Raw genomic sequence first — 15,474 nt, 5'->3', positions numbered from 1 at the left:
AGAGCAAGAAATTAAATGCAGTGTTCTTCTGTCTGTAATAGAATCCACAGTCATCTTTGTCCGATGATAGCTCACCTCCAAAAAGTTATTTGGCTCCAAAATTTTCCATAGCAATTAGTGGAGAAAATAATAGGATATATCTATAAAGGAGACGAGAACCTGTGTACCCTGTTAAATGTAGGCCTCCATATTTACTCCTCAGTGGCTTAAACAGAAAGATATTACTGAAAAAGCACACCAGAACATCCTTCCTTTTGCTCACTCCAGTGGTTAGGTATCTTATGTTTGTATGATTCCAATAATAAAAGTATTTCACTTACACTGGTATATTTTTGTTTCTGACACATAATAGGGCATACAACTTCCCTAAGAAGTGTTTCAGTAACATACTGTATAAATTCTTTTTTTCTTGTTTTTTTTTCTGTGGTGAAGTTGAAGCTAGAGTTGAGGTTCAAGGCTCTGAACTACACCCCAGGGAAACAATTTGAAGTGTACTAATTTTAAAGCATATGAGTAGCCCTAAATTTTAGAAATCTTTTGACAACTTAGCTCTTAGCTGATTTACCAGTTTTCCTTGCTGCAAAAAATATTCTCCAGATTTGGTTGTGTTTTGTTTATAAAACACAAGACTGAAAACAGACTTATTTTGAAGACTGACTCTTCTTATTTATTTGTGAAACAAGATCAGGCACAATAGTCACATCAATTTTATCCCATTATTTATGACAAGTTCCTGGAGTAGGAATTTGAATTATTAAGGCAGATGTGAACTTTAAATATAATTCAAAAGTGAAATAAAAAAAGTTCATGATTCATAACCAACCTTTGAGTCACCTTCCATAAAGTTATTAGTGTGTAAAAGTCAAATATCTATAAGCATTAACTCACCTTCTATCTATATTCTTGGGAATAATGTAGCCCTCAGGTCATAGTTGTCTCTACATCAGATTTCCGCTGTGGAGAGGTGTCACCAATAAACTGAAGTTTATTGCTTCTTGCTGACATTTAGAAAGAAGTAAACATCTGCCCATATACATTTGAGAGCTATTGTCATTCCATCCCAGAGTTTGCAATGATTTTTTTTCTCCTAGTTCTCTACTCCAGTTCTTGAAAATCAGTTCTAAAAAAGATTTTAAAGTGCAGGCAATCAAAAGATTTGAAGCTACAGTTCCCAAAATCCCATTCATACTTCGTATTACTATTTAATGCTTTAAAGTAATACATTTAGTCTTAAAAATTGTATACAAAAACATGTACCCATACTTTATTCAATGCCCAGCAATTTTCTCTGTGAAAATGCCAAAAGCTAATCACCATGGCCTAGCAACGTGAAATTGCTTTATAGTTGTTGAAAAGGGTTGCTTGTTTCATTTTCCTTGATTTGAGACAATTACCCCATGGAATGTTTTTTAATGTTGGCTGCATAAGCAACTTCCCTGTGCATAAAAACGCAGCTGTGTTTTGTCTAAAACTGAGAACATCAATATCTGTTATTCCTTGACAAAACAGAATCAAGAGTATTTTGATGAACCCTTGTAATACAATATAGCACAACAGAGCAGGTCTTATAAAACTCAGGTATCCAGGTCGTGGGCACAACATCTGCAGAAGTCGTTTAAATGAACACTTATTCTACCTTCAAACAGCTTCATAAATTGTACATCTGACTGGTTTGAGGTAGTAGGGCAAGAATAGAAGGCTTAAGCTCTGTAAAATGAACTTCAAGTTTCTAGGTAGGAAAAATGGAAACGCAGGCTACTGAAGGCACCTCACCCATGTGGGAAACATCGAAGTTACCAAGGCTGAAAGAGATCACAGTGGAAAGAAGTAACTTGGAAAGCATGGCTGCTGCTGAAGCAGGTGTGTGCTGCTGGTAAAGAAACCGGGAGTTTACAGGTTGCTTTGTCTAAGGTCAGCTCCAGGCATAGGCCAAGAAAGCAATTTGCCAAAGGCAGTGAATAGGCTGATGTAAGTAAAAAGGCCAGGGCCTCACTGCCCAGCCCTGGAGAACTTGATCACCAGGGCATTCTTTGGGTAAAGAGAGAAAACTGGTGGGCAGTAGACAGAGGATGGGAACCCTTCACAGCAGTTACTGCTGCCTCTACCTTCTCCTCCATCCTGACAGCAGCAGTAGCATCAACGTTGGCTTCTTCGGGCTCTCCATAGATACTCAGAAGGGGCTTATGTGTCAGCAGCATCTTGAACTTGGCTTCAGTCCAGTCTTCCTTGGTCAAGGGAAGCAAAATCTGATTTGTACACATTGCCAAGGAGCCTGCAGATGGCTCCAAATACAGCTATACAAGAAAAGAAAAGTGAGAGGGTTGCCATCTTCCTGCAGGTATCGTGCCCAAAAAGATGTGTAAGTTGATTTTGATTTTTCTCGGAATGTTAATATTTGTTATATGGATGCCTATCTAAGCAGAGATTTATAGTATCTAGGAAAATGTAGAAATCATACCTCTATAGCTGTGCAAAGGCCTTGTGAAGATACAGTACAGAAGAACGGGATTTTTTTAGACAAAAACTGCTAGTTCACCATTTCTTTTAATTTTGTCTGGCAGACTGCCATCATACAAATTGTGAGTCAGGAAACAAAAAATTCAAGGCAGATTTAATAGTTTCATTAGAATTACTATTAGAATTACCAACAGATCCTGTCTGCTTTACAAAACATGACTCCTATCTTCTAGTTAAACAGCCTGACAAAATTAATTTCAGTTACAAAGTTCTGGGGATGACTAGAGGATTGTTTTCTTTTACAGGTTTGTGTGCTGCCCACCACTTTAGTACTGCTAGGACTTCGCCTGTGTCCAGAATTCAAGGAAAGGACATTAAAATATAGAGATCAAAATGACAAATTCAACACAGCAAATTCATTCCATAGTTGCCATAGATCTTAATGCTTTGGAGAAACCAGTTTTCAGTGCTGTTGTCAGCTCTTGCAATTTTTTTTTCTGACAAAACAGAGACTGGGTCTACTTTCAGGTAATTAGTGAAACATTTTACTGCAGTGGATGAAGGTAGCTTGAGCTTGGTTTTGTTTGAGCCAGACTTTTCTTTTTTATTGGTTTTTGTAGCTGCCTGAGTTGGTGCTTATTGATTCAGGTGCAGCTGTGCAGTGTTTTAATTTGCTCTGGGAGAGGGCTTCATTCAGAGACAGATCACTAAACTGATTCTGTTTTTCATTTTTCTGAGATTTCACGGGAGATGTTATTACTCAGAGTTTATTTGAAGTTTACAAAAAATATAGATGAAGTTTTCTTCCCTCATCTCCCAAGACCGACTGGGCACAGGCAAGCACCATGACAGAGGGTTCTGCTGGAGGAGTTCCTGATCAAACTGCCCTGCATCTCAGAAGGCAAACAGAAATCAGTTTTCTGATATAACCAGTTTCTGAAATAATCAATTTTCACAAATGTCTATTTATCCTAAAATGCTACCATTGATGGAAGCCCCACCACCTTTATAGATACTCTTTTAGTGATCAGTTATCATTTACAACCAGAATGCTCTTTGCTATTGTTTGCTTATATTTTTAGTGCAGTGATTTAAGCATGCTCCTCTCTTGTATGTGCATATGGAAAACAATGTATTCTCTCTTCTTTTGCAGACACTTTCCCGTGTTTGAAGACTAGCAGTCCTTGCTGGAGGATGTTCAGGTTCACAGGCGTCCACCTGGTGGTGGAACTTGAGGGAAAAATTTGATCCAATATATAAAGATTTCCTACACTTTTCCTCCTGGAAGGAAAACAGTGATGTGCCTTTGTTTACAATGACCACTTTTAGAGAATCCACAGGTTTATACAAGTTAATTTAAAGAAGCATTGAAAGTAGACTCAATTGTGGAGCATCCATATTTTGTGCTTTTATGCACCTCACTTTTCCTGTCAGTCCTATGCGCAGCTCAGTTCTCTGTGTCATCAGCCCAGCACAAGAAGCTGTGTTTGCTTTTGGCAATCAAATCCCCTCATGACATTATTTTTGAGGTGTTTCACTCCAAGGAATCATGACCTGTGAAAATCAACATGCAAATAGGGCCATTTCATATTTCATTAACCACAGTGACAAACTCTGTGTGTCTGTCGGAAGAGATTTTATTTCACTATTTTCTTTGGCATATTTAATATTGATTTTCTTTTGACTTTTAGTTTGATTTTGATATGAAAAACACAGCAAAGTAACTCATTTTTATATGGCTGGATTCTTGATATTTTTATTTTTTTCCCCTTTTACAAACATTACAGAAACCAGCTTTTGAAACTTCTGTTTTTTAAAAAGAATATTTTTTTTTAGTTCTAATTATGTTCAGCTTCCACTGATAGCCCACAAGTAATTTTCCAGGAACAAGTCAATCACAGCATCAGGTTAGTAGACTATAGAATTTGCATAACTTTGTGAATCTTTTCCTATTTTTTTAACAATGTTTGACCTTTAGGTTCACTGAGTTTGAAGACTATCACTGGTAAAATTTGGCTTAGCTGAAGCCTTGTCAGTTTTTATCAATTTTGTATCTGGGTTTTGACTTTTTATAAAAAGCTACTTACTAAGGAAATCCTCAGCCTTTATTTACATATTCATTTAAGAATTTAATGTGATAATGTAAATTAAAATGCAAGATTTTTAGTTTTGTTATGGTAGCCCATGTTTGATTTAAAACTGAAATACTGAACAGAAAGAGAAAATACAGCTACAAAAACTAAGGAGTAAATCCACTTTCCAATTACTTTAGTCATATTTCTCATATTATTTTTTGTACATTTCTATTGAAGACTTCTAAAGGAAAAATATGTAAAAGATGCATTTGTAGTGAATTGACAGCTATTTTTATCTATATGAGAACATACTGATTTTCAATAAACTGTTTCAGTTGTGAAAGGGTGACCTTATTAATGAAATATGCTCTTTTGCTATTCTTGCCAAAAATACCATATAGTAGTCAAGACCACTACCCATCAGTTGCATCTATCAGTTTTCTGGAGATAAAATTAACTCTTCAGATTTTTTTCGTGTAGGAAAAATAATCGATAGATAAAATATATTTTTTCTGAGATGCAGAGAACCTAGAGTAGTGTTGTTTAAATTCTTAGCAGAGCTTATCCAAATGGATATTAATGAAACTAAAGTACTTCAGGGGTTTCATTTCATGAGCTTACTGCATTTCTTCCTATTATTTTATATTGTGATGTTTTCTGAGAGCAAGATGCTTGCAATTTTACAGGTTCTTGCAGCACCATAGAAAAATCTATGTCTCAAGAAGAGACATAATATTATATAGTAATGATTGAAGAGAATAGGTTTGTATTTATATTGGCTTGGAATAAATCTATACTAGGCCCTAATAGTACACATTTCATCGTAAAAATTCTGAAGGAAAATTTAAATACTTGAAATTTTTGCTATGTTAGGTTATTGAAAAGAAACCAGCAAATGCACATTTCTCTTATCTGTTTAATGAGCACTACTCAAATTAAAACACTGTGGAAAACCTAATGTAGACAAACTTGAATCAACCAATACCAAACTAACTCATGGCCATTTACATTGACTTAACAGTCATATAAATAGTTTATTTTTGTATTTATTAGTCATCTTTAAAGGAGAAAGATTTTGTGTCAAAAATTGTGTAATAAATTCGATATTTTCTTCAACAATTCAGCTCTATTTCTGCGAAGTAGAGAACAATATGCTATTATCAAGGACTTAAAATGAAGCTGAAATTCTCTCAACATATTCCACATAGTAATTAAGTCAGAGCAATTACATTCATAAGTTTCCATCAGTAAAACACCATTTTGTGCCCATATACACAACCTTGACTGACCATCATAAACATCATCTTTGTTTCAACAGTCATACTTTACCTGAGACCGTTTTTTCTGGATACATTGGAAAGCGGGTACCTCCTCAGTGCTGAAGACAAACTACTGTGAAATGTGTGAAGAGGGTTGAAAATGAATGCGCATACTTTAAGAACTCCCTGGAGTCACAAACTATGGAGAGTTTGTTCATATCAATAACACCTACTTTTTTAATCCTCTATCACCAGAAGACACACTTCAAGACCAGTTATAGCCTCAAGAATGTTTTTCCAAAAATTACATCCATGTTTGAGTCTGGAAAACGTCATGTTCTAAGTATTTGATCTACTAAGGTATGTTGGCATTTCCTATAAACGAACACTCATCAGGAGGTACTGTGCTTCCCAGTCTTTACATACAGCAGTTGCTATGGAGTAGGTACCAAGTATACATAGCTGAATGTGTCAATTAATCTAGTTACTACTCTATCTACCTTATGCATAAATATAGTTTGATAAAAAGATTTTATATATACAGTCAGGCACATGATTGATTATGAGGTGCTCTAGAGGTTTTTTCTTAATGAGCTGAATAAAGCGCATCTTAGGGATATGGATAAACCATTTACAATGAATAAGTCTTGAAAGATATAAGATTTGCAGAGCAGACAGGAGAGAATAGTCTTGAATATTTTCCTGTGCCCTAACCATGCTCATATCCAGCAAGAGTGGAAGTTTTTTTACTTTTTTGCACATTTCTGGCTAAGATCTAATTCTTTCTGATTTTCTGTACACAATATAAGAAGCATAAACACAAGCAGTACAACAAGTTTCAACATTATTACATTCATAATATATGTATTTATCAGTCAGAATGATCATAAAAACATGTATTTATGACTCAATATCTGTTTTTCCCTATCACTGTACTTAGCTGTTTCTTGGAAATGAAATACAGGTATATAAACCACAAGAAGTTCTGAAAAGACAATAATTACTAGAAGCTTGACCTCAGTTTAGTCTTAATTCTGTTCATCTGCATAGGTAAAATAGACTTGCCAAGCATATGACCTATGATCTGGAGTTGCCTTCTGCAAACTTTTTTTGTGTCTTTATGTTTCAAATATTTCTGTTTTAATAAAAAGAATTGCCACATAAAATCATTAATATTGATTCTCTAATTTAAAAAAAATTAGCTTCTTTTTCTTGTGTGTTTAGAGGAGACTTTTCTCTCTACTGATTACGGAAATATTTTTTAAAATCTTTAAAATATAAAGTAAAGTAAAAATTGGCTGGATATCTGCTCAAAAGAGGGCTGTATCTACTGAGATTTGATCCAGAAGTTCTCCCATGATAGTTTACAATATCTGGATCAAGACAAAATCCACATCCACACCTAGGGTAGGAAAAGGGAGCATCAGCTGCGAGAGAGTAGGACACATCCAGATTATGGGAGAATTTTGCCAAAGTAAAGACAAGTGTTAAAAGTCATTTACCTGAAATTATAAATTAGTTGTTTTATTTGGATCATTAGCACGGATATTTTGCGATATTAACTTGCTGGTTAGTTGTACCCTCTCTTTCTCACTTTCCAAACCCCAAAAGAATTTGAGAAAAAAAAGGGAATCATTATAGATTTTTTTAAATAGTTTTAGCTCAGAAAGCATGTTATGATCTAGTAAGTAGGCTACACATGGCCTAATACTTTAATAAATGTATAATTTCTTAATTACTGTTAGAGCGAGAAATGCTAATGAATCAGCCTTTGATTTGCGATTTTGTATGCGGCCCCAAGCGAGGCGATGCTTTTGCTCGCTAACCACCAGAGGGAGTCTGTGAGGCCGAACAGACGATGTAGAAAAGAGACAAAGCAAAAACAGCGTTTGAAAAAAAATTGACAAAGAAAAACTAATCTTGTCCTTTTGTTCCTATGCTAGGAGCTTTTACACAAACTGATTTTCCCTTTTCTTTTCTTTTTTTTTTTTTTTTTTTTTTTTTTTTTTTTAGTAATGAAATCTGTATGGCTGAACAGTTTCCTGACTGAAATCCTGCAAGAGGGCAATAAAGACTAAGCAATGCATCTGTATTTCTTTAAATCACATCTATAGATTATTAATTAAGTAGGCATTGGTGCTTTGTGTACACAGTAGCTAAAGTGCTTCCTTTTAAAAACTGATAAATTGCCCTAACATCTCCTAAGGGCTGTCTTTAATTCAACAAACTAAACAAAGTAAAGGCATTAGATTTGAAGACTCAAAGATGTGTTCTTTCGGTACTGGTTATAACCCTTTGATATCGCTGTGGTAACTGGAAAAACCAAGGTAGCATAGCTGCATAAATGAAATTACAACATACATAGGTGAAAGTTCTTTCTGAACATAGTTTTCCAGGTTAACAATGGTTCAATATCAAAACCGACTAATGTATTGGATGGAATAACTGCAAAAGGTTTTAGTTCAGCCATGTCCTTTTCAGTAATTTCAGCAATTACCTGAATAAAGACTACACTCAATAAATTTGCAAACACAACTATTGTAAACACATTCAAAAAGAAGCTTAGAAATAAAAAGGATCTGAGAAAAACTAAACTGAGCACCAACACCACTTCCTTTGTGCCAGCATAGCATCTACAGATGTCCAGGTGAGGAACAACAGGTGAGGCAGAGGTGCTGCAGAAAAATATTTCAGAATCATAGCGGATTTTAGGCTGGACAATATCTGAACAACATGATGTTATTACAAAAAATGCAAATACATACTGGAATATATAAATAAAAGTCTCCCAAAATTCTTAGCTAAAACAAAACAAGATGATATTTGGTTTTATAGTATGCCTTGTGAACTACTGGAAATAAATTAATAGAAGCAGTTCATTACTGGAAGCCTACTAGTTTAGTTTATTGACTTCTTTAGCTATTATGGGAAGCAGGAACTGCTTTATATTGCTGGAGTCACATGCATTCAAAATAAGGTTTGGGTAATCAATTTTAAATTACTTCTAATAGTGAATTGTTCATCAGGACAAAGAGAAAAATAATTTGACTTTTGGAAGCATTTAAACCACACACCTATACTAAATTTGGAATCTGAAATCTTAAGTTTTCATTAATGCATGTGGACATCTGTGTTTTCAAAAGAGTTAGTATCTGAATGTGTTTAATAAGATACATATTTCTAAGTGTAAATAGCAGTGAACCATTATATTTTTCTCATAGTCATAAATAAAATATGAGATTGTAATTGGAATGCATGTTCCTTTTAAGAGGTGATTGCTTAAGGTGATGGTCTAAAGAATTCAGCAATGTGACTGGCAGCATATCAGATTCTTCTGTGTCAGGGCAGGGGTTCACTTTCCAGCAAGTTCAGTTTTAACACTGCTTCATAAAATTAATGCTAAACATTTCTGTGGTTTTATGCAGTATAGAGTGAATCAAGCTTTTCTACTTCATCAACTTCAAATACTTGTAAGGCAAATGAGATTTCTTTAACTTTCTTATTAATTATCATTAATTATAGAAGTTGTAAAAAAAATTTTTGTTCTTCTTCTTTCAAGCATTTAGGATTACAGTCTGGATGTGATATTAAATCTTTTAATTGCATGGTGGGTCATGGAATAAAATTGGTATTTGAGATAATTCCTTTAAGAATTTGAATATAATCTAATTTAACATCAGGTCAAGTACTATTTTAATTGTAGTTGTAGCTAATTCAGTGAAAATACCCCACAAGAGCATCCAATGTTTCATGAGTGCATGTGTCTGACTTTTGGCTGTTACTTAATAGCTGGACTCCATAAAACTCACCATGATCGCATGATATGGGAAATATGATTGCAATTTATCAGACAAATTGTACTTCTTGGCTTTTTCGTCATACCATGTCCTCACTTCCGAATATTTGATTGAATTTTTATACCTCATCCTCTGAAATGTACTGTGAAGGTACAATATACAGTGTTACCTGTGTGATAATGTCACTGGCAATCTCTTTGAGTGATAGTAGGTATAGAATAAAGAGTAATGTGCTGAAACTAGCCTTGAAAATCTCAGGCAGAAACCCAGCTTCTGTTTGCTAATCCTCCTGCACTCAGTGTTATGGCACAGCCTCTCTGATTCACCAATGGTTTCACAATGTGACTATACCCAGTCGTGAAGGATGGCAGATTGTCACGGGAGCAGAAGGGACTGAGCATTTCTCTGTGTTCACAGTTTCTGCACTTTCATTAAAAAAAAGGAGGAAATGGTAGCAATTCCCTTTGTTTGCAGTTGCTGCTTCTGACTAGACTTTCATAACGGACAGAAGAGAAAAAGCCAGCCTATTTATTATACGTTAGCTCTATCCCCTATCATACATTGTATTTATTCTTAAACAGGGCAGACCAGATTGATTTTTCAGCTTTGATTAGGAATATTTGTAAAGCAAAAAGAGAAACCAGCTACCTCTGGGAAAGGCTTACAGCTGGAAGACTGTCTGAGAGCTGTAAACTCAGTTCTTTCCATAGCCATTTTTAATGCAATACTGAAGAAGTAATCACTTATTTTTTCCCCTCACTTGCCATTAATAAATTCCCAGGAAGTTTTTCAGTTGCTCAGGTACATTGCTGGCCAGAGACATACGACTACCTAATGCAGAAAACAGTCGCAGTATAGTTTTCCTTTCTGGACCTGATGGCAACAGGTGAAGCAAACCTTCATTCATGCTTGTGGGTTGCCATTTCTCTAAAAACAACCAAGTTTTCTCATTTATGTCCTCAAACTGAAAGTGAGTCAATTAATGGCAAGAATAGAAACTCTCTGCTCCAATTCAGACATGTAGCTGTTTGATCTTCCTAAACAATTGGCTCTTATCAGAAATTCTAAAAAATCTTGTAGGTTTTATTTGTCCTAAACCAGAAAAAACCCTTCAACTTTAAATTACTATTAATATTCCTAACATATTGTCAAGTGCCCATGATCAAACAATACCTAATTACTTCATATGTTCAAAGGAAATGCAAAAATTCAATTGCTACTCAGATAGCTATGTTGAAAATATCTGTAGCTAGCTATACAGCTCCTATAGATAGGAGTATCATAGGATATCTTATTGATTTCTTTAGAACTAGCAGAATAGCTAATCATGTGCCTAAATGGTAGTACAAACAAAACCTTGAAAGACATTTTGTTAAAACATTCCCGGGTCTAAAGGCAGATAAGCAGTTCTTAAGATCAAGTTTTAATTCTCTTTTTCCTTTCCTTCCTAACAATTTACTATAATAGGATGCCACCACTGACATAAAAAAAATTCCTTTCAGTCAGTACACTTTTATTGCTAATGACAGTTAAACCATTGGAATTGGAATTCTTGCCTGCTTGGGAAGATTCATGAAAGAGCACTTGCAACCTTTTATGATTGGAAAAGCAAGAACATTACATCCCACTTGACAGATGAAGATTGGGCTGAGTTCAATTCTTACAGCAGTGAGCATTAGCTGTCTGCATTGCATATGACATTATGACCTGTCAGAGAGAAAAAAAAAAATAAAAAAAAAGAAAGTAAAGAAAAAAATAGGAAAAAGCAGAGCATAGAAATGTGATTATAACTGGGAGAGACTGGGGAACAACTCAGTGATGATGGCTGTGCATCCACTGCCTGAAAATCTTTCTGCCTAAGGAAACTTTAGGGTTGATTTAGAAATTTAGTTCAATGCAAATCCTTTTAGTAAGGGTGTCTTATTTCAGTAAGATCTATCATGAACATGAAATGGCAATAAAATAAACTTCTGTTAAATTTTAACTCAAGGACCATACAAACAACAGCAAATAGACTTGTAAGGAAAGAAATAACACCCCAAAAGCAATTTTCAGGGAAAAATGACAAAACTTCACTTAATGGAGTGATCTGCGGTTTATTACTTATCTTGAACCTTTTTGTAAGGTCCTCGCGGGAAATATTGCCTGCATAAATAAACCATTGCTTTCACAAAAAAGAAAAGTAACTTGATTTTGCAGTATTGAAGTCAAAGGAAAAATTTACCGTCAAGTCACTTGGAAAAAACAATTAAATGCCAGATTTGGTTTATCATGTATTCCATATTTTCTGCAAATAAGCCTAGATGATACAAGACAGGCATGATGTTTTGTAGAACCAGTAAAGCTGATAGATTTGTAGCCACGGATTTTAATACTTGAGCTGCTGTCTTTATACTCAAACTAATGATATACTGATCAAGAAACACATACTGTAATGAGATGTCATTTCCTGAGAAAATTCTCATTTTAGGGTAGTATTTCTGTAAATGCCTGTTTCTCCAGGGATTTTCTTCACTAGTATAAATAACATTGCTATACTGCTTCTCTGAATAATGTTTTTCTAATCACTTATTTCTCAAAGGAGATTATGCTTATGTTGGAAAAGAAGCATCAATGATTACAGTTTCAAAGGCAACATTAAATCTGACAAAAGCAGCAAGAACTCTAAAAAGACAAAGGAAATTGCTTAAAATTATTTATCCTATAATGATATTAAACACTTTACTGATATTTATTATTTTGCGTAACGCAGGGATGTATGAACAGGCAGGAATAAGATCTGTAGCAGCAGCAGCAGATGAAATCAGAATGTGAGCTGCAACAGTGGAGGCATGAGAGGCCGAGTTGAGAGGCATAACAGCCATCACAATGGCATCCACGCTTTGAATTCTTCACGCTGCTTAAACCATCATGCTCAGGATCAAACCCACATGCTTTCAGAACAAGATCCTTTCCATTTGAAGAACCCACCTGCTTCCACATCAGTGACTGGCTGAGATATAATACTGGTTCATAAAGATCTAAACCGGACTTTGCCAGTGGGCTGTGTATGTAGCAGTTCATGCCAAGGCCTCAGGACTAGTGCTGGTCCATGGTTTAGTTCATTAGACATCTGTTGTTTCAAGGGTAGCATCCTTTTGCCTTCATTTCCCCTTAGCGTTGTGTATCTCATCAAGACTATACACAAAATGCACAAAAGTGCAAGTGAAAATTACCATCATACTTCAGTTAATGCAAAATTTGACAGTATCTCAGATAGTTCTAGGTAATGAGTCAGATTCTACTTTCAGAGCAATGCCAGCCTACTGAACTAAATGCCAAACTGGTCATTAAAATTTGTGTTAGAAACATAAATTCTTATAAAAAGCTATGCAAATAAGAGTTTTAAAAATTTTTATTCGCAAAATTTATTAGATTTAACATTAATAGTCTAAGAAATATCCCAAAGTTAATGTATCTTCCTTTGGCCATCTCCTGATTCTGTGCATTTTTATTTAAGAACTTGATTCAATTTCTGAACAAAGCTAAGCTAGATGTTACTGAACTTTGTCAGGTTCAGGTCAATATAGAAATAGTTGAAGGATAAAATGACATTGCTTGGTTAGTCAATTAAGTCATTAACTGAGATGGGGGAAGAAGGTCTGTTATTTTTTCACATGAAATTCAAAGACAGATGATCACTGAATGGCTGCTTCTGCTTTAAAATGTATTTTTTTAAGTATTAAGTTTTTGGTTCTTTCCATGCTGGCCATACTACAAAACAGAATTTTCCTCTGAGATGTCTATATTCAAATTGGAGGTCTAGAATCAAATTTCAAATTTTTCTCACTCGTACCGAGAAAGAACAAGTTTCAACTCCGCCAGATCCTGAAGCCATTAACTTGAGTGAAATTAGAGGTACAGATCCATACAGAATTGTTAAAATCCCTGCAAATAGGCTAGGGTTTGTATTTATTTTAATGGCTTATACTCCCTTGAACGATCATGAGGAATTAATCTGCTGGATGGGCAAAACAATGAGTTTAAATGGAATAAGAAACTGGATAAAGAATTATGGGCAAAGAACAATCCCTGTATTAGTGGATGAGGTTATTTGCCTTAACATTACCAGTCCAGTTCAGTCACAGATTTAAGCCTGCAAAAATTAGGCTCTGGAGATTTACTCCCAGTAAATATTGTCAAAATTCTTATTAAGGACAGAAGTGAAAGACATAGGAAACACATAAAGTAAGGCTGAATGCAAGAAAACTCAGGAGTTCACTAATGCTATATCTACGTTAGCATATTAATTTTGTTCAATAGTGTGTTTTTGAAGCAAAACTCCAGCTGACACCTGTTCCTGTGCTTCAGTTCTCCCCACTGAGCCTCAGGGCTGCCTTACAGCTGAAGCTGAGCTAGGGATATGATATTCTTCAGAGTACACATCATGTGCTGCAGCAGCTGGTATATATCTATTGTCTCAGCCAGACTAGGTGGGGTTAGGGTAAAACCACTGGAAATGTGTGTGTTGAGGAGTTTGGGTCCCCAGCATTAACTGTTTGATTTGACTAACCTGCTCGCTTCGTGTGGTGCTACTTGATCCCATAACACAGCAAAAATGCAGCTCTTGCCTGAAGGCAGGATGAAAATTATCTTTTTAGAGAAGTAATTAAAGGTTAAATAATTTGTTGAATTTGGGCCAAAGTTAGGTGCTTTACAGTAAATGTGGGGATGTTTTATACTAAGAGGAATAACTACAACAGGTTTTGTTGATGTGCTTGTTGTGAACAAGTATTAAAGTAGTCTCTTAAGCAGCAGTTGTTTACAGCTGACATTTCAGCAGCCTGAGTATCCTTTCTGAATGGATTTGCTCAGGGTAATGAGTGTTACACTTGGCAGTGGATCTGCCCTGGTGTCTCCTTTACTCAGAGTAATGACAAATAGTGAAATAACATTTGAAAAATAGAGAAGCATTTGCACAAATAACTTGTAACTTCCTTATTCAGTTGATGGCACTATGATTTGACATGTAAATAATAATAACAGATAGTTAGCCCATTCTAGCCTTTCATAATAAATGAAGTTTCATTTCAAATCTTAGAGATTTGAAGTGATATTTACAAGGGAATTCATAAGAACAACATGTTTGAGCAACATCTAAGTCCTTTTATTAATCATCCATGAAATTTGCTTAAGAGCCTGTGCTAAAGAAATACATCTCAGTGTGAAATAATGATGTTTAAATTCTAGCATTGCTAGATTCACTTTTATTAAAAAGCTATTGGAAGTCATATGCTCATAAAAGGGCCTTTCATATTGAACTTTATGAATTACATAAAATATAGTAATAAATCCAGATGCTTGTCTTGGTGTTGTCTGGGATATAGTTAATTTTCTTCTTGGTCAGTGGTACAGTCCTGTGTTTTGGGTTTAGTACGATAATAATGCTGATAACACACTCATGTTTTGGTTGTTGCTAAGTGGTGCTTACCCTAAGTCAAGGACTTTTCAAAGTTTCCCATGCTCTGTCAGCAAGCAGGTGCACAAGAAGCTGGGGGGAAGCAGAGGAACTCCTCACCAGATCTGACCAAAGAACCATAGGATGTCGTTTTTAGCCAATAAACTGAGGAAAGTGTGCCAAGACCTGCTAATTGTTGCTCAGGAATGGGCTGGGCATTGGTTGGGGGGTGGTGAGCAATTGAACTGTGCATATTTGTTTCACTTGGGTTTTATTACTCTCTCTCTCTCCTTTTAATTAAAAATAATATTATAAATGTTATTGTTGTAATTAGTAGTATTTTATTTTGTTTCAGTCATTAAACAATTCTTATCCCATGAGGTTTACTTTTTTTTCCAATTCTCCTTCCCATCGGGGACGGGGAGTACTTAGTTGCTGGCTGGGGTTAA

The 15,474-nt window shown here is 35.2% G+C and overlaps 1 long non-coding RNA gene across 1 annotated transcript in view; it reads right to left on the bottom strand.

Annotated features, from left to right (window-relative positions):
* Positions 1 to 343: 343 nt before the first annotated feature.
* Positions 344 to 15,474, bottom strand: part of LOC135415892 (uncharacterized) — a 35,576-nt gene continuing 20,445 nt past the window's right edge. Inside the window, exons 2-4 of the long non-coding RNA XR_010431326.1 lie at positions 12,559 to 12,765; positions 2,106 to 11,295; positions 344 to 1,120 (exon numbers count right to left, since the gene is read on the bottom strand). This is a non-coding gene — a long non-coding RNA (uncharacterized LOC135415892). The remainder of the gene's footprint in view (positions 1,121 to 2,105; positions 11,296 to 12,558; positions 12,766 to 15,474) is intronic.

This window comes from Pseudopipra pipra, chromosome 1, assembly GCF_036250125.1.
Source record: "Pseudopipra pipra isolate bDixPip1 chromosome 1, bDixPip1.hap1, whole genome shotgun sequence".
NCBI classification, from domain to species: domain Eukaryota; kingdom Metazoa; phylum Chordata; class Aves; order Passeriformes; family Pipridae; genus Pseudopipra; species Pseudopipra pipra.
This window is presented reverse-complemented; position numbering and strand designations above follow the sequence as displayed.